The 25,939-nt window shown below is 47.8% G+C and overlaps 2 long non-coding RNA genes across 3 annotated transcripts; both read left to right on the forward strand.

The window, feature by feature from the left end:
* Positions 1-6,564: 6,564 nt before the first annotated feature.
* Positions 6,565-25,713, forward strand: LOC139226547 (uncharacterized). Of its 2 annotated transcripts, XR_011587283.1 has the most exons (4): positions 6,565-6,613; positions 12,787-12,901; positions 24,832-24,941; positions 25,634-25,713. It is a non-coding gene; the product is annotated as an uncharacterized lncRNA (long non-coding RNA). The 2 variants fall into 2 exon arrangements; XR_011587282.1 differs by lacking the exon at positions 6,565-6,613 and having other exon boundaries at positions 12,669-12,901.
* LOC139226549 (uncharacterized) lies at positions 12,915-22,933 on the forward strand. Its single transcript, XR_011587285.1, has 2 exons — positions 12,915-13,489; positions 22,070-22,933. It is a non-coding gene; the product is annotated as an uncharacterized lncRNA (long non-coding RNA).
* Positions 25,714-25,939: the final 226 nt, after the last annotated feature.

Genomic DNA, 25,939 nt, shown 5'->3' on the forward strand with positions numbered 1-25,939 from the left:
AGGACCCTCAGAGGAACCGCATAGGGCAATGGAATGATGTGGAGCCAAGGCAAGGCATCGTGGACCTGACCTTTGACCTGATGCCTGAACCATTCAAGGGGTCGTACAGAATCCAGGTGGAGAAGAATCAGGAGAATTTGCATCACGTATTCAGTGTGAGGGAATACGGTAAGGCTCCTTGGGGTCTGGTCCTGAGAGACTCCTGTTCTCCCCAACAACACCTCGCATTTATATTGCTCCGTTTAATCTAGTAAAACTGCCCAAGGCACTTCACAAGAACGTCAGTCAGTCAGACAATATTTGACACCGAGCCACATAAAGTGAACCAGAGCTTGGTCAAAGACATAGCTTTTTAAGAAGCGTCTTAAAGGAGGAGAGAGGTGTTGGGAGAGAATTCCAGATGTTGGGGACCCAGGTAGCTGAAGGCACGGCCGCCAATGGTGGAGCGATTTAAAATCGGGGCAATGCGCAAGAGGCCAGAATTGCAGGAGCGCAGAGATCTTGAAAGGTTGTCGGGCTGGAGGAAGTTTTAGAGATCGTGGGGCGATGTAGAGGGAGAGGAACATAGGAACAGGAGGTGGCCATTGAGCCCCTCGAGCCTGCTCAACCATTCAATGAGGACTGGGAGAATTTTGTAATTCGGCAGAGGAGGACAAAGGGTTTAATTAGGAGGGGGAAAATAAAGTATGAGAGGAAGCTGGCTGGCAACATAAAAACTGACTGTACAAGCTTCTATAGATATGTGAAGAGAAAAAGATTAGTGAAGACAAACGTAGGTCCCTTGCAGTCAGATTCAGGTGAATTTATAATGGGGAGCAAAGAAATGGTGGACCATTAAACAAATACTTTGGTTCTGTCTTCACGAAGGAAGACACGAATAACCTTCCGGAAATACTAGGGAACCGAGGGTCGAGTGGGAAGGAGGAACTGAAGGAAATCCTTATTAGGTGGGAAATTGTGTTAAGGAAATTGATGGGATTGAAGGCCGATAAATCCCCGGGGCCTGATAGTCTGCATCGCAGAGTACTTAAGGAAGTAACCCTAGAAATAATGGATGCATTGGTGATCATTTTCCAACAGTCTATCGACTCTGGATCAGTTCCTATGGACTGGAGGGTATCTAATGTAACACCACTTTTTAAGAAAGGAGGGAGAGAGAAAATGGGTAATTATAGACTGGTTAGCCTGACATCAGTAGTGGGGAAAATGTTGGAATCAATTATTAAGGATGAAATAGCAGCACATTTGGAAAGCAGTGACGGGATTGGTCCAAGTCAGCATGGATTTATGAAAGGGAAATCCTGCTTGACAAATCTTCTAGAATTTTTTGAGGATGTAACTGGTAGAATGGACAAGGGAGAACCAGTGGATGTGGTGTATTTAGACTTTGAAAAGGCTTTTGACAAGTTCTCACACGAGATTGGTGTGCAAAATTAAAGCACATGGTATTGGGGGTAATGTACTGACGTGGATAGAGAACTGGTTGGCAGACAGGAAGCAGAGAGTCGGGATAAACGGGTCCTTTTCAGAATGGCAGGCAGTGACTAGTGGAGTGCCGCAGGGCTCAGTGCTGGGACCCCAGCTATTTACAATATACATTAATCTTTTGGATGAGGGAATTGAGTGTAATATCTCCAAGTTTGCAGATGACACTAAGCTGGGTGGCGGTGTGAGCTGTGAGGAGGACATTAAAAGGCTGCAGGATGACTTGGACAGGTTAGGTGAGTGGGCAAACGCATGGCAGATGCAGTATAATGTGGATAAATGTGAGGTTATCCACTTTGGTGGCAAAAGCACGAAGGCAGAATATTTTCTGAATGGCGGCAGATTAGGAAAAGGGGAGTTGCAACGAGATCTGGATGTCATGGTACATCAGTCATTGAAAGTTGGCATGCAGATACAGCAGGCGGTGAAGAAGGAAAATGGTATGTTGGCTTTCATAGTTAGAGGATTTGATTATAGGAGCAGGGAGGTCTGACTGCAGTTGTACAGGGCCTTGGTGAGGCCTCACCTGGAATATTGTGTTCAGTTTTGGTCTCCTAATCTGAGGATGGACGTTCTTGCTATTGAGGGAGTGCAGCGAAGGTTCACCAGACTGATTCCCGAGATGGCTGGACTGACATATTAGGAGAGACTGGATCAACTGGGCCTGTATTCACTGGAGTTTAGAAGGGTGAGAGGGGATCGCCTAAAAACATATAAAATTCTGACGGCACTGGACAGGTTAGATGCAGAAAGAATGTTCCCGATGTTGAGGAAGTCCAGAACCAAGGGACATAGTCGAAGGATAAGGGGAGTAAGCCATTTAGGACTGAGATGAGGAGAAACAACTTCACTCAGGGAGTTGTTAACCTGTGGAATTCCCTGCCGCAGAGAGTTGTTGATGCCAGTTCATTGGATATATTCAAGAGAGAGTTAGCTATGGGCCTTACCGCTAAAGGGATTAAGGGGTATGGGGAGAAAGCAGGAAAGAGGTGCTGAGTGAATGATCAGCCATGATCTTATTGAATGGTGGTGCAGGCTCGAAGGGTGGAATGGCCTACTCCTGTACCTATTTTCTATGTAATTCTATGTAAGGCCCTAGTTTCGGATTTAACTAAATCACTTTCAAACTCGATATAAATTTCTATCATATTATGGTCACTCTTCCCTAAATGCCACTTTACTATAAGGTTATTAATTAACCCTTTCTCATTGCACGATACTAGATCTAAAATAGCCTGTTCCCAAGTTGGTTCCTCAACATACTGATCTAGAAAACTATCCTGTATGCAGTCCATGAATTCGTCCTCCACACTATTACTGCGTAGTTGCTTTGCCCAGTCTATATGTCACCAAGGCCCTGTACAACTGCAGTCAGACCTCCCTGCTCCTATAATCAAATCCTCTAACTATGAAAGCCAACATACCATTTGCCTTCTTCACCGCCTGCTGTATCTGCATGCCAACTTTCAATGACTGATGAACCATGACACCCAGGTCTCGTTGCACCTCCCCTTTTCCTAATCTGCTGCCATGATTACTGTATTACCCTTGTTACATGCGCCTTTAATTCCCTGATGTATACTGTGCCCTACATTACCACTACTGTTTGGGGGTCAACAACCAAATCCCACCAATGTTTTCTGCCCCTTGCTGTTTCTTAGTTCCACCCAAACTGATTCTACTTCTTGATTTTTGGATCTAAGATCCTTTTGCTCTGCTGTCTGTATCCCATCCTTTATTATTAGGGCTACCCTTCTTTTTCCATTTTGCCCATCTCCGTAATGGCTATGTTAATTTCTATATGCGCTATTAATCCATCTATTTTGTTGCGTATGCTTCGGCATTCAGATATCATGTCTTCAGCTTTGACTTATTTCTATTTTTCCCTGATGTCCCTTTAGTCATTGATACCTTTTTACCTTTGTCTCTCTGTCCCTTCCTGACCCACTCTGCTTATTTTTACCCCAAACTTTATTCTGCTCGAGAGTCTTGACATTTCTCTTGTAAAGTAATTATTCAACATGCCCGCCATTTCCTTATTTTCATTGACAATATCACCATTATCAGTTTTCAAGGGGCCCACATTGCTCCTGACCAACCTCCTTTTCCTAACATAATTGTAAAAAAAGTTTGTGTTGATTTTGATATCCCTTGCAAGTTTCCGTTCATACTCCCTGTTCTTACTGTCTGTATTGTGAGCCTTTGCTGCTCTTTGTACCTTTCCCATTCACCAGGATCTGAGCTATTTCTGTCTGCTTTTTCTTTGAGTTTTATGCTGTCCCTCACTCTTTAGTCGTCCATGGTTGTTTTTGGGCAGGTAGAGCTCTTGCCACCTCAGGGGTATAAACCAGTTCTGTATCACATTCAATTCCCTTTTGAACACATCCCACTGACCTCCTGTCATTTTCCCCATGAGCAGATTTGCCCAGTTTACTGTGGGCAGTCTCTGGGGCCGAAATTCACAACCGCAAGAAAGCTGGCACACCTGCCCTTTTCTGAAAGTTTTTCCTGCTGGGATCAGTGAAGCGGCCTCTCTGTTGATTAGGTTTTTTTTTTGATGTTGGACTGGAAGTGGGTCATAGTGGGGCGGGAGTCGACAGAGAGGCAGGATGAGGGGCTGAATTTGGGTCGGGACCGGGACTCCGCTGCTGTCAATCAGTGGCGGGGCGATGGTGATGGCAGTGTGGGTCACCACGCTCTCTCCCCTCCGCTAAAAGGGGAGAGAATCGGGCATTTTAAATCTTTGGCCATTGGGCCCACCAGGGAGGGTTTGGGCCGGGCCAGCGGCCTGGCACCCACGAGGCGGGGGGGGGGGGTGCAGTGCCAGGCTGCCTGTGGGCGGCCCGGCCGAACCCTGGGCACTATCTTGCTGGCTGATCGGGAAGTCGGCCGGCAAAAATAACAACATGGCGGTCGGGATGTGGGACCTCCCTTTGAAGGTCCGCCGTGCTGGTGGGCCGCAGACACTGTGGATAAGGTGCACTGATGGAGAAACATGTCGGGGGCACCGCGCGGCAGGGCATCGATTTTTTTCAGCTAAATTTCGGGTGGTTTACTTTACAGGTGAGGGAGAGAGGGCGGGGGTGAGGGAGGGAGGGCGGGGGGGTGAGGGAGGGAGGGCGGGTGGGTGAGGGAGGGAGGGCGGGGGTTGAGGGAGGGAGGGCGGGGGCGAGGGAGGGTGATGGTGCACGTTCTGGTGACACGCTTGCAGCATTCATCAGCATCGGGGTGGAATCGCGTCCAGGCCGAAAAATCCCTGACTTGAATTTGGGTCCGGGCGGCCAATTGACCACAAAACGGCGGATATGGGATTCCGCCGCATGGCCGTCGCAAACGGGTGGTAATGGGTCTCTTGGAGACCCTGAATTTCGGCCCCGCTCTCTGATCGCATTGAAGTCGGCCCCTTAGCCAAATCTAGAATCTCAGTGGCTGTTTCACATTTCTCCCTTTCAAACGTTAGGTTGAACACGATCATGTTATGACCGTTATTGGATAAATGTTCACACACAGTTCGGCTGTTAACTAAATCTGGCTCATTACTCAATCTAATATGCCATGCCCCTTGTTGCCTCTAGGACATATTGTTGTCGAAAACTATCCCGGACACACTCAAGAAATTCACTGCCTTTCTGACAGCTTATCCCAATCTATATGAACGTTAGAATCTCCCATTAAAACCACTGTGCCTTTACTACACGCTTGTCTAATCTCTGCATTTATACAATCTAGCACTTCACAGCTGCTCCCAGAGGGCCGATACACAACTCCCACTACAGTCTTAACTCCTTTCCTATTTCTTTATTCTCCCCATAAAGTCTCTAGTGCCTGCTTACCTCTCGTTATATCCTCTCTTATCATTGAAATGATTTCATCCTTCATCATTAAGGCTACCCCTCCCCCTCTACCATTTCCCCATCTGTTCTGTAGATCTTATAACCGGATTTATTTAGTTCCCAGTCCTGACCATCTTGCAGCCATGTCTCAATAATGACGACCATGTCATACCCTCCAAGTTGAACTTGCGCCTGCGGTTCATTCAATGTATTCCTTATACTCTGTGTGTTTGTATAAACAACGTTTATTTGGGCCACACACCCTAGCCTGTCTCTCAGCTGTAATGTTTTTCTCACGTTTCTTGTTTCTCTCGCCTGGTTTAATCACTTTACATTTTTCAGTTTTCCCTCTACATATAGTGCCTAAAGCACAATTTCTGACTCTTACTCTGCTCTCTTCCCTTGCGTTTGTTTTTGAACTACCATTTCCACCTGAGCCCTCCACCCCATTTACTGGTTTAAAGTCCCTACGACCGCCCTATTTACCCTTTCCGCGAGGACCCGGGTCCCAGACTGGTTCAGGTGGAGCCCTTCCCAATGGTACAGTTCCTTCCTGTCCCAATACTGGGGCCAATGCCCCATGAAATGGAACCCCTCTTGCTCACACCAGTCACATGTTCACTTCCCTAATCAGCTTATCCTTGCGCCAATTTGCATGTGGCTCAGGTAATAATCCAGGAATTATAACCCTTGAGGTCCTGTTCTTTAATTTAGTTCCGAGTTCCTGGAATTCCAAAAAAGGCCATGGAGGGATTTGAACACAAGGAGGATAATATTAAAAGCGAGGCGTTGCCAAACCAGGAGCCAATGTAGGTCAACGAGCTTTAGGGGTGATGTGTTAAACAGACTTAGCCCGAGTTAGAATATTGGCAGTCGAGTTTGCCTGAATCTATAATCTCCCTTTTTATTTCAGTTTTACCCACATACGAACTGAAGGTGGAGCTTCCAGAATTGATCACAATTGTCGACCCCACGATTCATGTCAAAGTGTGTGGCAGGTAAAAGCTGTTCCTTCTTCAAATTCTGAATCTAACTCATTCTGTACCTGCCCTGGGAGTGTTTGATGGGACAGTGTAGAGGGAGTTTTACTCTGTATCTAACCCGTGCTGTACCTGCCCTGAGAATGTTTGCCAGGAAGGTTAGAGGGAGCTTTACTCTGTATCTAACCCGTGTGTTGAATATTTTACAGATACACGTACAGGAAGCCTGTGAGGGGGCATGTTAATGGAACCCCGTGTCTGCTGTCTGGCTACTATTCTGCTGATTCTGATTATTGCCAATAAGTGTTTGGTGAGGTGAGTACTGAATAGCAAGATCCCATGCAAGTCTCAAGCTCAAGGGTTCCTTGTGGGTTCCATGTGTCAGCATTGGCTCGGTGGATAGCACACTCACCTCTGCATCAGAAGGTTATGAGTTCAAGCCTCACTCCAGAAACTCGAGCTCCACAATCCATGCCAACACTCCCAGTGTCAGTGCAAAGGCAATGCTGCACTGTCGGAGGGGAAGTACTGAGGGAGTGCCGCACTGTCGGAGGGGCAGTACTGAGGGAACACCGCACTGTCGGAGAGGCAGTACTGAGGGAGCGCCGCACTATCGTAGGGGCGGTACTGAGAGAGTGCCGCACTGTCGGGGGGCGGTACTGAGGGAGTGCCGCACTGTCGGAGAGGCGGTACTGAGGGAGTGCCGGACTGTCGGTGGGGCACTACTGAGGGAGGGCCGCACTGTCGGAGGGGCAGTACTGAGGGAGCGCCGCACTGTCAGAGGGGCAGTACTGAGGGAGTTGCGCAATGTCGGAGGGGCAATAAGGGAACACTGCGCCGATGTTGGACTGTCAGACTGGCAGTACTGGAGGAGCGCCATGAGGAGAGGGTGGGAAGTGAGATTATATATAGAATCACGGCATGGTACAGCACAGAAGGAGGCCATTCGGCCCATTGAGTCTGCGCCAGCTCTTTCGAAGAGCAACCCAGTCAGTCCCACTCCCCCTGCTCTTTCTCCATATCCTTGCAATTTTCTCTTCTTATAGTATTTATCCAGTTCCCTTTTTGAAGGCTGCTCCAGCACCCTATCAGTCAGTGCATTCCCAAGCCTAACCACTTATTGTATAAAAAGTATTTTCTCATGTCATGGAATCATAGAAGTTTACAGCACGGAAAGAGGCCATTTCGGCCCATCGTGCCCGCGCCAGCCAACCAAGAGGCTATCCAGCTGAATCCTACTTTCCAGCTCTCGGGCCGTAGCCCTGCAGGTTACTGCACACAATACTCCAGCTGTGGCCAAACCAGTGTTTTATACAGTGCAAGCATAACCCACCTGCTCTTGTATTCAATGCTCGGCTAATAAAGGCAAGCATTCCGTATGGCTTCTTAACCACCTTATCTGTCTGGGCTGTTACCTTCAGGGATCTGTGGACAAGCACTCCAAGGTCCCTTTGTTCTTCTGCAATTCTCAGTGTCCTAAGAAGTGCACTTCACTTAAATGTGGTGAGAGTTTCTGTCTCTACCACCCTTTCAGGCAGTGAGTTCCAGACCCCCAAAATCCTTTGCGTGAAGAAACTTCCCCTCAAATCCTCTCTTAACCTCCCTCCAATTACTTTAAATGTATGCCCTCTGGTTTTTGGCCCCACTGCTAAGGGAAATAGGCCCTTTCTATCCACTATATCTAGGCCCCTCATAATTTTATACACCTCAATGAGGTCTCCCCTCAGCCTCCTCTGTTCCAAGGAAAACAAACCCGGTCTATCCAATCTGTCCTCATAGCTAAAATTTTCCATTCCAGGCAGCATCCTTGCAAATCTCCTCTGTATTCTATCCAGTGCAATCAAGCCTTTCATAATACAGTGACCAGAATTGTACTCCAGCTGTGGCCTAACCAGTGTTTTATACAGTTCAAGCATAACCTACCTGCTCTTGTATTCAATGCTCGGCTATTAAAGGCAAGCATTCCGTATGCCTTCTTAACCACCTTATCTATCTGGGCTGCTACCTTCAGGGATCTGTGGACAAGCACTCCAAGGTCCCTTTGTTCCTCTACACTTCTCAGTGCCCTACCATTTAATGTGTCTACTTTCCTTGTTAGCCCTCCCCAAATGCATTACCTCACACTTCTCCGGATCAAATTCCATTTGCCACTGTTCTGCCCACCTGACCAGTTGATTGATATCCTCCTGCAGTCCGCAGCTTTCTTCTTCATTATCAACCACACTGCCGATTTTTGTATCATCTGCAAACTTCTTAATCATACCCCCTACATTCAAGTCTAAATCATTGATGTATACCACAAAAAGCAAGGACCCAGTACTGAGCCCTGCCGAACCCCACTGGAAACATCCTTCCAATCACAAAAACATCCATCAATCATTACCCTTTGCTTCCTGCCTCTGAGCCAATTTTGGATCCAACTTGACACTTTGCCCTGGATCCCATGGGCTTTTACCTTCATGACCAGTCTGCCATGTGGGACCTTATCAAAAGCCTTGCTAAAATCCATATACACTACATCACACACACTACCCTCATTGGCCCTCCTGGTTAGCTCCTCAAGAAATTCAATTGTTAGTCAGACACGACTTTCCCTGAACAAATCCGTGCTGACTGTCCCTGATTAACCTGTGTCTTTCCAAATGAAGATTTATCTTGTCCTTCAGAATTTTTCCAATAATTTTTCCACCACTGAAGTTAGGCTGACAGGCCTGTAATTACTCAGTCTATCCCTTTCTCCCTTCTTAAACAAAGGTACAACGTTAACATTCCTCCAATCCTTTGGCACCACACCTGTAGCCAGAGAGGACTGGAAAATGATGGTCAAAGCCTCTGCTATTTCCTCTTTCGCTTCGCTTAACAGCCTGGAATACATTTCATCTGGGCCTGGAATGAAAAGCTGCTAAACGCCTTAATATTATATTTATTTCATCTAATATTTCACCCTCCTCCTCCCCGATAGCAGAGTGTCTACATCGCCCCGTTTCTTTGTAAAAACAGACACAAAGCATTCCCACATCTCCTGTCTCCACACAAATGGTCCCTTTTCTTTAGTTATCCTCTTGCTCTTAATATATTTATAAAACATCTTTGGGTTTTCCTTGATTTTACTTGCTAAGAATTTTTCATGCTCTCTGTTTGCTTTCCTAATATCCATTTTCATTTCACCCCTGGACTTTCTATACTCTAGAGATTCTGCAATAGTGAGCCCTCGGTATCTGTCATAAGCCTCCCTTTTTTTCTTTATCCTGTGCTGTAATTCCCTAGACATCCAGGGGTCTCCAGATTTGTTAGTCCCACCCTTTTTCTTTAAGGGCACATATTTGGCCTGAACCATGCAGATCTCCTCCTTGAATGCCTCCCACTGCTCTGTCACTGATTTACCTTCAAGGAGCTGTTTCCAGTCCACTATGGCTAAATCACTTCTCAGCTTAGCAAAGTTGGCTTTTCTCCAATTTAGAACTTTAATTCCTGGTCTATCCTTGTCCTTTTCCGTAACTACCTTAAATCTAACTGAATTATGGTCACTAGCACCTGAATGCTCTCCCACTGATACCCCTTCCAGCTGCCCAGCGTCATTCCCCCAAAAACTAAATCCAGAACCGTTCCCTCTCGTGTTGGGCTTGTTACATACTGACTAAAAAAAGTTTTCTTGAAAGCATTTTAGGAATTCCATACCCTCTATACCCTTCATACGAAATTTATCCCAATCAATATTGGGATAGTTGAAATCCCCTACTATTACTGCCCTATAGTTTTTGCACTTCTCTGAAATGTGCCTACATATTTGCTCCTCTATCTCCCTCTCATTGTTTGGGGGTCTATAATACACGTCCAGCAGTGTGATTGCCCATATTTTGCTTTTCTCTGGTTCTTTTGCCATTCACCTTAGATCTATGCCCTCTGATTCCTGACCCTTCAGCCAGTGGAAGCAGTTGGCTGCAATGTTCCGGGGGGTCAACGGGCGGGATCGGTGGCAGGTCGGGTGGGGAAAGTGCTTTTTTTCCCCCAGCAGGTCATGATCCCGTTGTGAACCCACTGCCACGTGTCTTTCCCCAATGTTGAGTCTGTCAGCACGGAGCAGACCCGTCATGCAATGGCGGGCGACCCAATTCAGGTCATTATCATCATGCTTGGAGATCATTAAGAATACATTTGATTTTACGTGCTTGTGCAAGGGGTCCTCGTAGATCAGGGGCCACATCTGTGAAGCCGAGGTGGGAGTTTAATGGCTATTGAATCAGCTGATGAGTTGGCAGCTTCAAATGTAAAGTCAAAGCTCCCACCTTACAGAGATAGCTTCCCTCAGCCACAAGCTCTTTCTCACTGCATTTCCACAACAGGTTCGCCATGCTGCATCTTTACACAAGTCTCCATCCAGTCTGACATCATTACCTCTCTCACCATTGACAGATCGTTCTGTCATCTCTACTTCACCTGCCATCTATTCCATCACCATCGGTGCTCTTGAAACTTTCTCACCTTGGTCTTCAGAATCTCACCACGATCAGCCCCAACACCAGCAGCACCAGACACACCAGCAGCACCAACTACAACACCAACCTTCTCCGCAATCACCTGATGCTGCACAAGACACAGGGCATCAGCACCCGAGCACATTGCTGCCCGGGAGGCCAGGGATGGCCTCACCATGGCCACATTTACTTCACTTGCTGTACACCCTGGTTGCCACATGATGTGCCAGGTTGGCACCACCCCACACCAACACCATGAAGCAGCCCTGCAATGCCCAAACCATTCCTTTCACACTCATCATCATTGCGGCGGGGGGGGGGGGTACCATTATGTCTCACCATTTATCGCAACTCACTAAAGCCACTTCCAAAGGTGCACACAAATCTGTCCAAGTGTTGAAAATAAAAGTTTCAATGTTTGACACCAAATGAACAGAAACTTTACATGAACATTGCATAAAGCGCCCAAGTGCCTACCCCTATGTGTGGTTAGTTGATATGATTGAACGAGGATGAGGGTGAATGTGAGGGCTGGCTTGGGAGATGAGGAGGTGATAATGTAGCTAGACGGGGATGGGTGGAAGTGCAAGGTAAGTTGGTGTGAGTAAGGATGTGCAGGAGTAGGGTAGGGACGGCAGAGTGATGGGGATGTGCTGAGAGGCACAGACATGATGCTGGGTGTGATGGGTGATGTCGCGGCTGTCATTGCAGCACAGACAGAAGCGATCCAATGTCTCGCTGCTGCCAGCCAAGCTCAGGCTGCTGCCAAGGTGGCTGGGTTTACCACTGTTGACCAGGTCCTGCAAGGTTTCACATGCTGAGGTACTGCCCCGGGGCAGTGGGTCAGTGGAACAGGAACCCGCTGTCCTCTCTTAGGACGACAGCATTCCTGATCCCACCACTTGCCACTCCGCTACTGACCTTGCCGCTACCTGTCAGTCAGCCAGCCCAGACTGCTGCCGCCCAGCCTGAGGCGGTGATGTCGGGCCAGAGCTGCTCGAGCTCGCCCTGCAAGGCCACCTGAAGCCTCCCCCACTGAAAGTCAGCAGCCTTGCAACAACCATGGTCCTACCACTGGGGGAGCACTGCGTCGGAGGTCTCGGACAGGAAAGGGCAACCAAACATCAGGCACGAAGGACCTGCACAAGGGTGAGTTCATATAGTCAGTGTAAATATGGGTGAATTGATTTTGGATAAATTTATTCATTTTGTTTGGAATCTTTTGTGGTGGCTCTCATTTCAGCGCTGTGCCCAGGAGGATGCTGTGATGGTCCTTGTGCGAGGGATGGTGTGATGGGGAAATGATTAGCATCAGGGATCATTCATTGGAATTGAGTCTGAGGCTTTCACCGACAGCCCGTCCGGAAGGGTGATTGGCTGCCTGGCTCCTCCCTCCATCCTCGCCCCCTTGCTCCTCTTCCTCCTGCTCTCCCATTCCCCTCCTGAGATGGTACTGTGCCCTCATGGTGGTCAGGTTGTGCAGCATGCAGCAGACGACGAAGAATAGGGATGCCCGCTCAGCCGAGCACTACAGGACTCCTCCCGAGCGGTCAAGGCAGCGGAACCATTGCTTCAGGAGCCCGATGGTCTGCCCAGTGACGTTCCTGGTGGAAGCTTGGCTGTCACTGTATGAGTGCTGGGCACCAGTGTTGAGGTTGAGGAAGGGAGTCATGGGCCAGGTGGAGAGCAGAAAGCCCTCGGGGTCACAAACCTGAAACACTAACTCTTGTTTCTTTCCACAGATGCTGCTTAACTGGCTGACATTTCCAGCATTTTCTGTTTTTACTCCCTTATTTTGAGCCAGGTCTCAGTTATCGCCCCTACGTCATATTCCCACATGGCTATTTGTGCCTGCAGCTCACCGAGCTTGCTAACCACACGTGGTGCAGTCACACACATGCACTGTAAACCGAACATAGACCTCTTTGTACTCTGGATGTTGGTGCCCAATATGGTAATCTCTCAGCCCCTCCCCGGTTCCTAACTAATCTGCTCCCTCTGCCTTCATCTCAGACCGACTCCAATGGCTGTCTATCCAAAGATCTCAGCACGGCAATATTCCATCTCGGGAACACAAGGTACAACAGGGGCATTCAAGCCCAGTTTGTACTGAAGGAGGAAGGCACTGGTGAGTAGGTGGACCATACAGCTCTGTCCTTTCTCTCTGTCTCTGTCCTCAATTCTCCCACTCTGTCTCTCCTTCTTTCTCTGTCGCGCTCTCTGTTTCTCTGTCGCGCTCTTTGTCTCTCTGCCGCACTCTCTGTCCCTCTGTCTGTCGCCCTCTCTGTGTTTGTATGTCGCGCTCTCTATGTCTGTCACGCTCTCCGTCTGTCTGTCTGTCTGTCGTGCTCCGTCTGTCTGTCGCGCTCTCTGTCTGTCTGTCTAGCGCTCTCTTTGCCTGTCTGTCGCACGCTCTCTCTGTCTGTCGCCCTCTCTGTCCATCTGTCTGTAGCGCGCCCCCTGCCCCTTTGTCGCGCGCGCCTGCCCCTCTGTCCACCTGTCCCCCTGTCGCGCGCCCCCCGTCCCTCTGTCGCGCGGCCCCTGCCCCTCTGTCCACCTCTCCCTCTGTCGCTCGCTGTCAATCTGTCCGTCTGTCCCGCTCTCTGTCCGTCTGTCCCGCTCCCGGGCCGCCTGTCCCGCTCTCTGTCATTCAGTCTGTCACGCTCTCTGTCTCAGTGGAAAACATCAGTCCTAACTGTCGCAGAACAGGAGAATGGTGAGTGCCAGTTCAATCAGTCACAGGACAGAGAGCTGCATTTCTAACAATTGCAAGACCGAAGTTGGATCAGTGGTGTTTGGAATGATTACCTCTCATTGTTACGTTTGATCTGCCGGAGAATTGATTTAATGAGACAGCTAGAGACTGATTTAACTTTTCAATTGCTTCAGTTCTGATTTTAATTTTACTTATTATTCCATATGTTAATCAATTTTTATTTTAAGAAAATTGATCTTGATTATACTGATTCTACTGTTGTAAAATCCCTATTGTAGTATTGACGATATAAATATAGTTTTAACCCCTGTGTCTATTTGTGTGCACATTGTGGCTGCCGCTTCGGACCCGAGCCGTTCATTTCTATTTCCACTTCCTGCTCCCTCTTTTGCTTTTCTCTCTCTCCCTCCCTGACCATTGTCTCCTGTCGTCATGCCTCCTTTCATCGCTCCTCTCTCGGATACTCTGTCCTCCCAAATCCCTACCCCAACCTTTCATTCCTCTCCGACCGCCCGACTCTCCTGCCGCCGTCCCAGGCGCGACTCCCCCGAGACAAGCCTGCAGCTCCCTCTGTGTCTCTCTTGGCATCGAAGGGCCCACCTTGCCCCTCGTCGCTGCCCCCTCACGAGCAGCAACCCCAACTGCCCCATCCTACTCTCTCGCCAACCTTCGCTCCCTGCGCACCCGCTGGGGGCTAACCTTGCCAATCTCCTCCCCGTCCAATTCACCCCTCACAGCGCTGACCCTGTGGACACTGGCAGTGGAACAGCAATAAGCGACCCTTTCCGCATCTCCCTCCAGAATGTCCGTTCACTTGCGAACAAGGCCCGTGCCATCCATGAGCTCATCGTGGATGGTGGCATCAACATCATGGCTTTGACGGAACCTGGCTGAGGGGCGATGACATCATCTTCCCTAAACGAAGCCTCCCCGCCCGGCTATACCTCCCACCACTTGCCCCGTCCAGACCGCCATGGTGGCGGTGTGGCTCTCATCACCAAATCACACCTCGGTCTGTCCCCGACTCCTCTGGCACTTTCTCCCCCTTTGACCATCTCACCCTATTCCATCCCCCTCACCTCTCATTTAAAATTCTCGTTCTCTGCCACCTATCCAAGTACCGTAAAATATAATCACCGAGATATCGTCACTGCTTTCCTCCCTCAGCCTCTGCACTGAGAGACTTCTCATCCTCTGTGATTTCAACCTCCATCTCATTTCATCTTGCTCTCTCTCCTCTGAGCTCACTGCCCTCCTCTCCTCCCTTCATCTCTCGCTCAACCCATATACACGGCCACCCCCTTGACCTTGCCATCTCTTGTGGCCTCGATATTCCTACCGTGTCAGTTACAGATAAAGCCATCTCTGACTATTTCCTCGTATCGCTCTCGACCCACATCTCCCTTCCCCAATCCAAACCTACTTCCTTCTGCATTCGCCCCTGGAAAAAACTCTCTCCCAACTCTCTACAACTGCACTTATCAACGCCAAGCAGTCCAGCCTTTCGCTCTCCATTCACCCCGATATTTCTGCAGCTCCCGATCTGCTGAACCGCACCCTCATCACCAGCTTTGATGCCTGAGTCCCCATTAAAACCATTACTCTCCTTCACCCTGACCATTCCCCCTGGTACAACCCTCATCTTCGCTCCCTCAAGTCCAAGGGACACAGACTTGAACGGACAACTGGCCATTCACTGTCCGATTCGGCTGGACCCCATAAAGCACTATAGGGTCCTGCTCTTGTCTGCCAAAACTGCTCACTATTCCAGGATCATTCTGCAATGCAAAAATAACCCCCTGCTACTATTCTTGACTGCTAACTGTCTCCTTAAACCCCTCTCTCCTGTCTCCACCACACTCGCCTCCAACAACAAGTGTGAGGAGCTCATAGACTTCTTTGTCTCAAAGATTGAGACCATCCAATCAGCTGCCTCTGCCAGTTCCCTTCCTTCCCCGAGCCTGTGAATGTTTAAAATGTATAGAGACATTGAAGTTGAGAACGTGGGAATTGTATAGGGACAGTATAAGCTAACAATTCATGGAGGAATAGCCATGACATCTCGGACTTGAGACTGCGAAATGTTACAACACTAACACATATTGAAACAAAACCCACAGCTTGCAGAAAAACCTCAAGGTCTTATTAAATCATGTTATTAACCTGAAACATTAACAGAAGGTCTTTGTTTAAAATCAGACCATACTTAGGTTGGCTTATGAGTGGACAAAGGGAAAGAAGGACCAAAAGAGATAGGTTGAACTCGGATGTCACTCTAGCCCTATCTTGTTATCTTTTGCCGAGAATGTATAACTGTTGTCGCTTTACGATGTAACTTCACTTATCCGTAGGGAGTGTGTACGCTCGATCGAGAATGTATATCCCCTGTCTGATACGTCTTTCCGGCCGGTAAAATAAAGACTGCTTTATTCAAAGCACAAGAGGTATTCGACTTAGTAATTTTACTGAACCAGATTGAGAGAAAAAAATTCACATTTACAAGCCCACCGGACCAAACTTCCTCTGAGGCTTCCCCCTGCCCTAGCCCTAAACTCACATCTTTCTCGAGTTTCTCTTTGATCTCCCCTCTTGATCTCTCCAAACTCATCTCGTCCATGAGACCCACGTCCTGCTCTCTTGACCCTATTCCCACTAAACTGCTGACCACCCAACTTCCTTTTTTGGTTCCCATATTAGCCGACATTGTTAACAGTTCTCTGTCCTCGGGTACTGTCCCCCTCTCCCTCAAATCTGCCGTCATCACCCCTCGCCTCAAAAAAACAACCCTTGACCCCACTGTATTTGCAGTCTACAGCCCCATCTCCAACATCCCTTTCCTCTACGAAGTCCTTGAACATGTTGTCGCCCCAAGATCCTTTCCCATCTTTCCAGGAACTCTGTTTGAATCCCTCCAATCCGGTTTCAAAGCACAAGAGGTATTCGACTCAGTAATTTTACTGAACCAGATTGAGAGAAAAGAATTCACATTTACATTTGGTGTCAGAAGTGGGATCTCAACGGACGACTGCCGAAAACTTGCGAATTAAGAGCCAGACTAGCCTTGGACGAGACGAGGGGAAAGTGGCCACTGGAGTGAGTATGATTTCAATACTGCTCCAGTTTCCCCCGGTTTCAAAAGTCTGAGGAAAGTTTAGCCACTCGCTGGTTCTCAGGTAGTGTCTGAACGAGATCCAGGACAATCTGGTGAATACCTTTCAAACTTAGAATAGGGATAGAGATAGGGAAATTGCGCGGTGACGCAAACCAAGCGGCGACTTGGAAAGATAGGTTAGAATCGGTAAGTCTTGCGCGGTGACGCAAACCAAGCGGTGACTTGGAAAGATAGGTTAGAATAGGTAAGTCTGCCTGGGTTCGAGGCCCAGTGTCTGCGTGGGTTCAAGGCCCAAGTAGATCTGTGCGGCGACACGGAAAGTAGGGATAGTTAGAGCTAGATAGGGATAGATGATCAATCATGGATCCAAAAAGAAATAGGAAAGAAAAGAGACTCTTGTGAATGTCTGTTTAAATGAGAAATGCTTCTGTGATTTTTACTGTAAAAAAAAAAGCCGGGGTGTTGTGGTTTGTTTTATCTCAAACAGAATGAAAGTTTGTTTTAACCCTTCGTAGTGTTGTCCTGTATGTGGGAAGTTTAAGAGTGTGAACCTTATTGAATTACGTATATTCGGATGATAAGTTACGGAGCCAGGAGATGCACAAAGGATAGGTTTGTTGAAAAAAAAAGAAAAACTTACATGGTCCCGGTGGTTAAAAAAAAAAGAAAAACTTGTTGAAAGAAAACATTCAGAGAAGGCACAGCAAAACAACTGAGATGGATTCAAAAGGATTCAAAAAAAAATATTATATTAAATAACACGACCTTGAGGCTGGAACAATTGAGATAACGAAAAGCAGTCCACAGCCTACGTGCCAGACTTCTTTCTAGTCATGGAAAAAAAAGTAACGTACTAAATAGGTGCTGAAAACAAAATGTTCTGAGATTTTAAATTATGAGAAAAATTCCACTGCAGTCTAAAAAAAAAATATAAATCACTCCTGTCCAGTAGGCAGAAAAACTCCATTAAATTAGGGCTTTCATTGACTGATTGGATTTAAACTGCGCAGTGACGCGAAAGGATAGGGAAATTTGGAGACTAAAAGAAATTAAATAAGGCTCATAAGAAATCAAATTTAGAAAATTTGGCTCACAGGGAATTAAATAAGGCTTATGGGGAATTAAATAGAGGATAGGTGTTCAATTCAGGTATGATGTCGACCTTGTATATCACTTGGCCCGTCTCGGCACTGATTGAATTTAAATCCCGCAACAACTCGGAAGGTAGGGCCGACATGAACGCGCAGCGGCGCTGACGCGCAAACGACGCAAGACCCGCAGCGGCACGAGCGTGCGGCCGAGTGGAGGGCTGACGCAGACGCGCAGCGACGCTAATGCGTAGTGACGCAGACGCGCGGCGATGCGAGACGCACAGCGGTGCGAGCGTGCGGCCGAGTGGAGGGCTGACGCTAACGCGTGGTGACGCAGACGCGCAACAACGTGAGACGCACAGTGGCGCAAGCGTGCGGCCGAGAGGAGGAGGGCCGACGCAGACGCGCAGCAGCGTGGAACGCGTGGTGACGCGAGACGTGCGGCGGCGCGAGCGAGTAAACGTCGGCCGACGCGAACGCGCAGCAACGCGAACCTCGAAAGTCAGTGCTGATTTCTGTAAGTCGTTTTGTGTTGAGTTTGTCAAGCGTGTTTTGATGGAATCGCGTGGAGACGCGAGCCGCGGGGAGACGCGGCTGTGTGTTAGATTAGAAAGTCTGTTTTTAAGTAAAGTCTGTTTTTAAGTAAAGTCTGTTCGTTTTAAGTTTGTTTAAATCGCACGACTACGTGAACGCGTAACGACACGATAATGGGTAATCAATTGGATAAAACAACGGATGCGGGTAGTCCGTTACAAAAGTTATGTGAAGAATTCCCTGAGAGAGCTGAAGACTTTAGAAAATTATCAGGAGCCCTGAACAAATTATTAGGAGATGACCAGTGGTCTCTAGGTGGCACTAGAAGCATAGAGGTAGTAAAAAAAAAGCACAGGGATTGTCAAAAAAAAATTAAAAGATGCATCACTTCTGTCAAGTTGGCAAATAAATGCTATTAAATTAGGACTTTCATTGACAGAGGGAACACATGTTAAAACTGTAGACGTCTTAAAAAAAAAAAGAATGCGCGCACGAGAAACTTACTAAGAGATCCTCTGGGACCTCTGAGAAAGGTATTGACCGACTACGTAGTAAAATGGCTGGCTTTGTGTTAACCGAGGCTGATGATGAAATTGATGAGTGGTCACTGACTCAGCGCCCAACGGCGCCTCCCGCACCCCCTTGCCCCTTGCTCCAGTCCTCTTCCCAACACCCTCCACCTTACAGTCCGGCGAGAGGAGTTAAAAATAACCCCATACCATCAAAGCAACAAACCCAAACTGACTCCTCATCCTCTGATAGCGATTCGGATCCCCAGTTCACAAGCAATATAGCCAAAAGGACCAGATCTCACACTCGAAAGGACAGAACTATATCTCACTCACAGACAGTCCCGTAAATCTTCTAGTCACTCTACCAGTCCAAGTTGTGAAAGACATAGCAAACACCCCCTCTGATCGAGACGCAGAACTGTCAAGCAGTCAGACAGCTCCGAAACATCCTCCGACCTAGGAATGATTTCCAAGATCCCAAAGTCCCGACACCAATTCCCTGTCAGACCAATGCCAAACCCTGATGCACAACAAGCTGCAGACCACCCCACGACAGATGTCTATGTGATCTTCGAACAACTATTTGATTGCTCACGCTATCCGGACAAATGGAAAGGGCAGTTAGATATTATTGGCAGGAAAAGAAAGGGGAGGGGGGAGGTGCGCCCCCAACCCGGGTCAAGACTGAATACGTGACTAGAAAGGAAGAGCCATCTCGGGAGGAAGGATCAATAGAACCGCAGTGTTGCATACAGGATTGGATGGATAAGCAAGGATACGGTTATACTAAACAACCAAACGGCCCGAGCCCTGCTAATAAACCTCCCTATTGTCCCCGGCATGGTATGGGAAGAGGCCGGGACTGGGTAAGAGGAATTGACTGTTTTAATTGTGGGCAGGAAGGACATTGGAATAAAAATTGCCCCTACCGTCAGCATGGAAAAGGAAGAGGAGGGGGGCAAGGGGGGAGAGGAGGATCTTACACTAACTTCTCCCAGAATAACCCCTTTAGTCAATTGTCCCCCGATTGACTACGCAGCTTGATTGTGCAGGGATCCTCCCCGGACGACGAACCCATTCTGAATGAGTGGCAACCCTTTTTGATAGATACGGGAGCCTTCATGTCTTCTGTACAATCAAAGCTTAAACTCCCTGCCTCTACTGAAACACAGGAACTTTCAGGATTCCTGGGACAAATCTCGACATTCCCAGTGTCAGAACCGGTTAAAATGGATTACCAGGAAGAATCGGTGGAACATCGAGTTGTTATCACAACCAATCTGGACTGTAACTTGATGGCTAGAGACCTCCTCTGCAAATTCCAGTTGCATTTGGAGTGTGGAGATGATGGGATTATTGTAAAACAGGGAACCCTTAAGCGGCAGTATTATACCACTAGAACCCCTCAGTGGTGGTCTCTGGACCTGCCGCAGGCACCCTATCACGTAACCCTAGCATACGATCCCAGTGGAAAGAATCAGGACCTGCAGAACTTTTATCAGGATCACGAAGGGGAAGTGAAGGGAATTCTATTAAGGGCTAGAGTGACTGGACTGGAAAGAGAGGCAGATTTTGTGGAAGTGGATAAGAATCTGTGGAAACAGCCCCTAACAATGGCACCGCATATTGCTCGTGAAATATTAGCCCCTCACCATGCTAAAGATTTGGGAGTTATGGTACGCAAGGCCATAGATGAGGCTGACCCTACCAGCCGGGATGTGCAAATCGTAAAACATGGCCGAACAGTCCAATTTCATGGGGACCTCGAGAAGGTCTTAACGACTCTACAGCATCATACTGGCTCGGACATACCTGACGATGTGGATCCTCATGTGTGGGCCGAGGACCCCTCCCAAGTGGGTTATACTCCCATTGATCCGATTGAGATCCCAGTGCAGGGCAATGTGGACTGGCCCTCTATCCGACAGAACCCACTGAAATCACAGGCAATCCTAAACTGACCATTGTACTGCAATCCGGCCTGTTTTCTTACTGAGCCACCGCAAGATGAGGAAGAACCCAGTCATGATTGTTTATGTATGTTGATACGCCATCGTAAACCAGGAGAATCAGGTCTTGGAATCTGCCGCTTTTGAAACCGCCTATTCTGCTCAACAAGCTGAACTATTCGCCCTCACCCGAGCCTGTATCTTGGCCAAAGATCTCAAAGTCAATATCTATACCGACTCTAGGTATGCCTTTGGGGTGATCCATGTTTTCGGACAATTATGGAAAAATAGGGGATTCCTCACCTCACAGGGGAATGAGATATCTCATAAACAGCTAGTATCTGATTTGTTGCAAGCCCTCATATTCCCCAAACGCATTGCCTTTGTCAAATGTACCGCCCACACTACCGGAAATTCTCTGGTTGATATAGGGAATCGTTGTCCTGACCAAGAGGCCAAACAGGCCTCTCGTGACCAACAGATGGTACTGCCCAAAATTATGAGTCAGACTAAAAATCCTGCGAAGGATAAGTTAGCCTCGGAAAAACCAATGCCAACCATCCAAGATGTTATAAAAGCACAGGAGGACGCTCCTGAAAAAGATAAACTGTTTTGGAAATATTATGCATGTACTTATGACAATGTTTCTAAACTCTGGACCACTCCCGCGGAATAGACTTGCATGTCTGAGAAGTTGGCTCTGTGGGTTATTGAATGTATACATTTTGCTACTCATTGTGGAGCAAGGACCACGAGTGACACACTTTTGGCTACTTGGTGGCACCCTAGACTCCAGGCGCTCACCCAGAACATCAGTAGTCGTTGCCTGGTTTGCCAGCAACATAATCCAGGGAAGGGAGTCCCCTGTGATTGGGGTAAAACGCCCCTACCCGAAGGTCCCTTTGAGACATTTCAGTTGGACTACATTGAGTTGCAAAAAGTTCAGTGTTACAAATATGTGTTAGTAATAGTAGATGTGTTTAGCAGATGGATTGAAGCCTACCCTAACCTGGACAATAAGACTCAGACTGTTGTTAAAGTGTTAATGAGGGAAATTGTTCCTAGATATGAGATCTCAGCTCGACTGATGACCACCTATGTTCTTTTTCTGACTCAGGCTCTGCGACTAGTTCACAACCAGGTTCAAGATGCTCACCTCGACCTCCCAGTTTTACCCGAATTGTCCCTCGTGGCACCAGGGAAGTATGGATTCGGAAGGGATTAGAGCCACAATGGGAGGGGCCTTTTCAGGTGTTACTCACTACCCCCACTGCAGCCAAGGTTGAGGGGAAAAGTGCCTGGGTTCACCTGCACCACTGCAAGTTCACCACCCCCTAACGAACCTATTTTACTGGTTATTCTAACTCCTGTTTCTGTTCCAGACTTCCTCTTCTCCATAGCTGAACAAGGCCGTTGGCATCCTAATTGGAACGTGGACCAGTTTGAACTTTTACCCGTAGTGATAGACAGCCACCTACACCAACAGAAGAGAGACGGGAAAACTGAACTCTTTTAATCAGCAAAATAATTGGACTATTTATCTGAATCCTGAGCCATAAGATGAAGCTGTCTGTATGCCACAGTCTGTATAATAGTGTTGATATATGACAGTTTCGGCGCATGGGAGGGGAGACAGAGACGAGAGCTACATGTCTTATGTTTATGCGCAAAATGGGAACTTTTCTGGATATTAGGTGTGTTCACATTTCCTATACATTTTACTCCTAGAATGATCCTAAGTGTTATCATGGAATGATAAAAGGGGGGAATGTGAATGTTTAAAATGTATAGAGACATTGAAGTTGAGAACGTGGGAATTGTATAGGGACAGTATAAGCTAACAAACAATTCATGGAGGAATAGCCATGACATCTCGGACTTGAGACTGCGAAATGTTACAACACTAACACATATTGAAACAAAACCCACAGCTTGCAGAAAAACCTCAAGGTCTTATTAAATCATGTTATTAACCTGAAACATTAACAGAAGGTCTTTGTTTAAAATCAGACCATACTTAGGTCGGCTTATGAGTGGACAAAGGAAAAGAGGGACCAAAAGAGATAGGTTGAACTAGGATGTCACTCTAGCCCTATCTTGTTATCTTTTGCCGAGAATGTATAACTGTTGTCGCTTTACGATGTAACTTCACTTATCCGTAGGGAGTGTGTACGCTCGATCGAGAATGTATATCCCCTGTCTGATACGTCTTTCCGGCCGGTAAAATAAAGACTGCTTTATTCAAAGCACAAGAGGTATTCGACTTAGTAATTTTACTGAACCAGATTGAGAGAAAAAAATTCACATTTACAAGCCCACCGGACCAAACTTCCTCTGAGGCTTCCCCCTGCCCTAGCCCTAAACTCACATCTTTCTCGAGTTTCTCTTTGATCTCCCCTCTTGATCTCTCCAAACTCATCTCGTCCATGAGACCCACGTCCTGCTCTCTTGACCCTATTCCCACTAAACTACTGACCACCCAACTTCCTTTTTTGGTTCCCATATTAGCCGACATTGTTAACAGTTCTCTGTCCTCGGGTACTGTCCCCCTCTCCCTCAAATCTGCCGTCATCACCCCTCGCCTCAAAAAAACAACCCTTGACCCCACTGTACTTGCAGTCTACAGCCCCATCTCCAACATCCCTTTCCTCTACGAAGTCCTTGAACATGTTGTCGCCCCCAGATCCTTTCCCATCTTTCCAGGAACTCTGTTTGAATCCCTCCAATCCGGTTTCTGCCCCTGCCACAGTACTGAAACGGCTCTCATCAAAGTCACAAACGACATCCTTTGTGACTGTGACAAAGGCAAATTATCCCTCCTTGTCCTTCCTGACCTGTCTGCAGCCTTTGACACGGTTGACCACTCCATCCTCCTCCAACGCCTCTCCACCGATGTCCAGCTGGGTGGGACTGCACTCGACTGGCTCCATTCTTATCTACTAATCATAGCCAGAGAATCACCTGCAACGGCTGCTCTTCCCACTCCCGCATCGTTACCTCTGGTGTCCCCCAAGGATCTATCCTTGGGCCCCTCCTATTTCTCATCTAAACGCTGCCCCTTGGCGACATCATCCGAAACAAAGCATCAGTTTCCACATGTCCGCTGACAACACCCAGCTCTACCTCACCACCACTTCTCGACCCCCCCACACGGTCTCTAAATTGTCAGACTGCTTGTCCGACATCCAGTACTGGATGATCAGAAATTTTCTCCAATTAAATATTGGGCAGACCGAAGTCATTGTCTTTGGTCCTCGCCACAAACTGCGTTCCCTAACCACCAACTCCATCCCTCTCCCTAACATCAGTCTGAGGCTGAACCAAACTGTTCGCAACCTTGGTGTAATATTCAACCTTGAAATGAGCTTCCGGCCACATATCTGCGGCATAACTAAAACCGCCTATTTCCACCTCCATAACATCGCCCATCTCCGCCCTTGCCTCAGCTCATCTGCTGCTGTAACCCTCATCCACGCCCTTGTTACCTCTAAACTTGACTACTCCAACGCAGTCCTGGCTGGTCTCCCACATTCTACCCTATATAAACTAGAGGTGATCCAAAACTCGGTAGCCTGTGTCCTAACTCGCACCAAGCCCCGCTCACCCATCACCCCTGTGCTCGCTGACCTACATTGGCTCCCGGTTAAGCAACGCCTTGATTTCAAAATTCTTAACCTTGTTTACAAATCCCTCCATGGCCTCGCCCCTCCCTAGCTCTGTAATCTCTTTCAGCCTCTCAACCCCACGAGATGTCTGCGCTCCTCAAAATCTGGCCTCTTGAGCATCCCCGATTATAATCGCTCAACCATCGGTGGCCATGCCTTCAGCTGTTTGGGGCCCAAGCTCTGGAACTCCCTCCCTAAACCTCTCTACCTCCTTCTTCCTTTAAGAAGCTCCTTAAAATCTACCTCATTGACCAAGCTTTTGGTCACCTGCCATTATTTTGTCTTCTGTGGCTCAGTGTCAAATTTATCTGCTTTGTCTTATAACACTGCTGTGAAGCACCTTGGGATGTTTTACTGTGTTAAAGGCGCTATATGAATATAGGTTGTTGTCTGTCTGTTGCTCTCTATGTCTGTCTCACTCTGCCTCACTCTCCCCCTGTCACTAAGATCCTGGTTAACATGCTCACACTTACTCTCAGATTTGAAGATATTCAAAACTGCTTCGTGTAATGTCATTTCGGAAGTCACACAGATCACGTTTGAGCAAGTGGAAGAATATTTCAGGAAAGGAATGCCATACACTGGACAGGTACGGTTAATATATACAGCGTTAAACTCCCACACACACACTGACATATACAGCGTTAAACTACCCCCCCCGCCCCCGCCACACACTGTGATATATACAGTGATAAACTCCCCCACACACATACTGACATATACAGCATTAAACCCCCCCACCCCACACACTGACATATACAGCGTTAAACCCCCCCCACACACACTGTGATATATACAGCGTTAAACCCCCCCCCACACTGTGATATATACAGCGTTAAACTCCCCCCCCCACACTGATATGTACAGCGTTAAACCACCCCCCCCCACACACTGTGATATATACAGCGTTAAACCCCCCCACACACACACTGTGATATATACAGCGTTAAACTCCACCCCCCCCACACACTGTGATATATACAGCGTTAAACTCCCCCCACCTCTACACACTGTGATATATACAGCATTAAACTCCCCCCACCCCCCTCCCACACACTGTGATATATACAGCATTAAACCCCACCCCCCCACACACTGTGATATATACAGCATTAAACTCCCCCCCAACACACTGTGATACATACAGCATTAAACTCCCACACACACTGTGATATATACAGCATTAAACTCCCCCCACCTTTCCCACACACCCTGATACAGTCTGGCTTTAACTTCCTCGTTCTGCACCATGCAAACCAGCCCATCTGTGTGTATTGACAGCTGCGAATGAAATACAGCACTGGGGGTCCTGTTACAAACGCTACAATCTACCTCTTCAACTCGATGAGACCGGGTGCACAAAAAGTGATCACAGATCAGAACGGGATTGCACGTTTCTCGTTTGACACCTCAACCTGGGACGCTGTCCCCATTTTCTTCAAGGTGAGTAAGGGTCAAGGAGGTCAGAGGTCAGGGTGTGAACAGGAAATGGGTATTCGTGACAGAGAGACGCTCTTATAGAGGGTATGAGGGACTGAGTGGGGTATGAGGGGCTCCTTTTCGAGGGTACAAGCGACTTGGGGAGGT

This window comes from Pristiophorus japonicus, chromosome 16, assembly GCF_044704955.1.
Source record: "Pristiophorus japonicus isolate sPriJap1 chromosome 16, sPriJap1.hap1, whole genome shotgun sequence".
Taxonomy (NCBI): Eukaryota; Metazoa; Chordata; class Chondrichthyes; family Pristiophoridae; genus Pristiophorus; species Pristiophorus japonicus.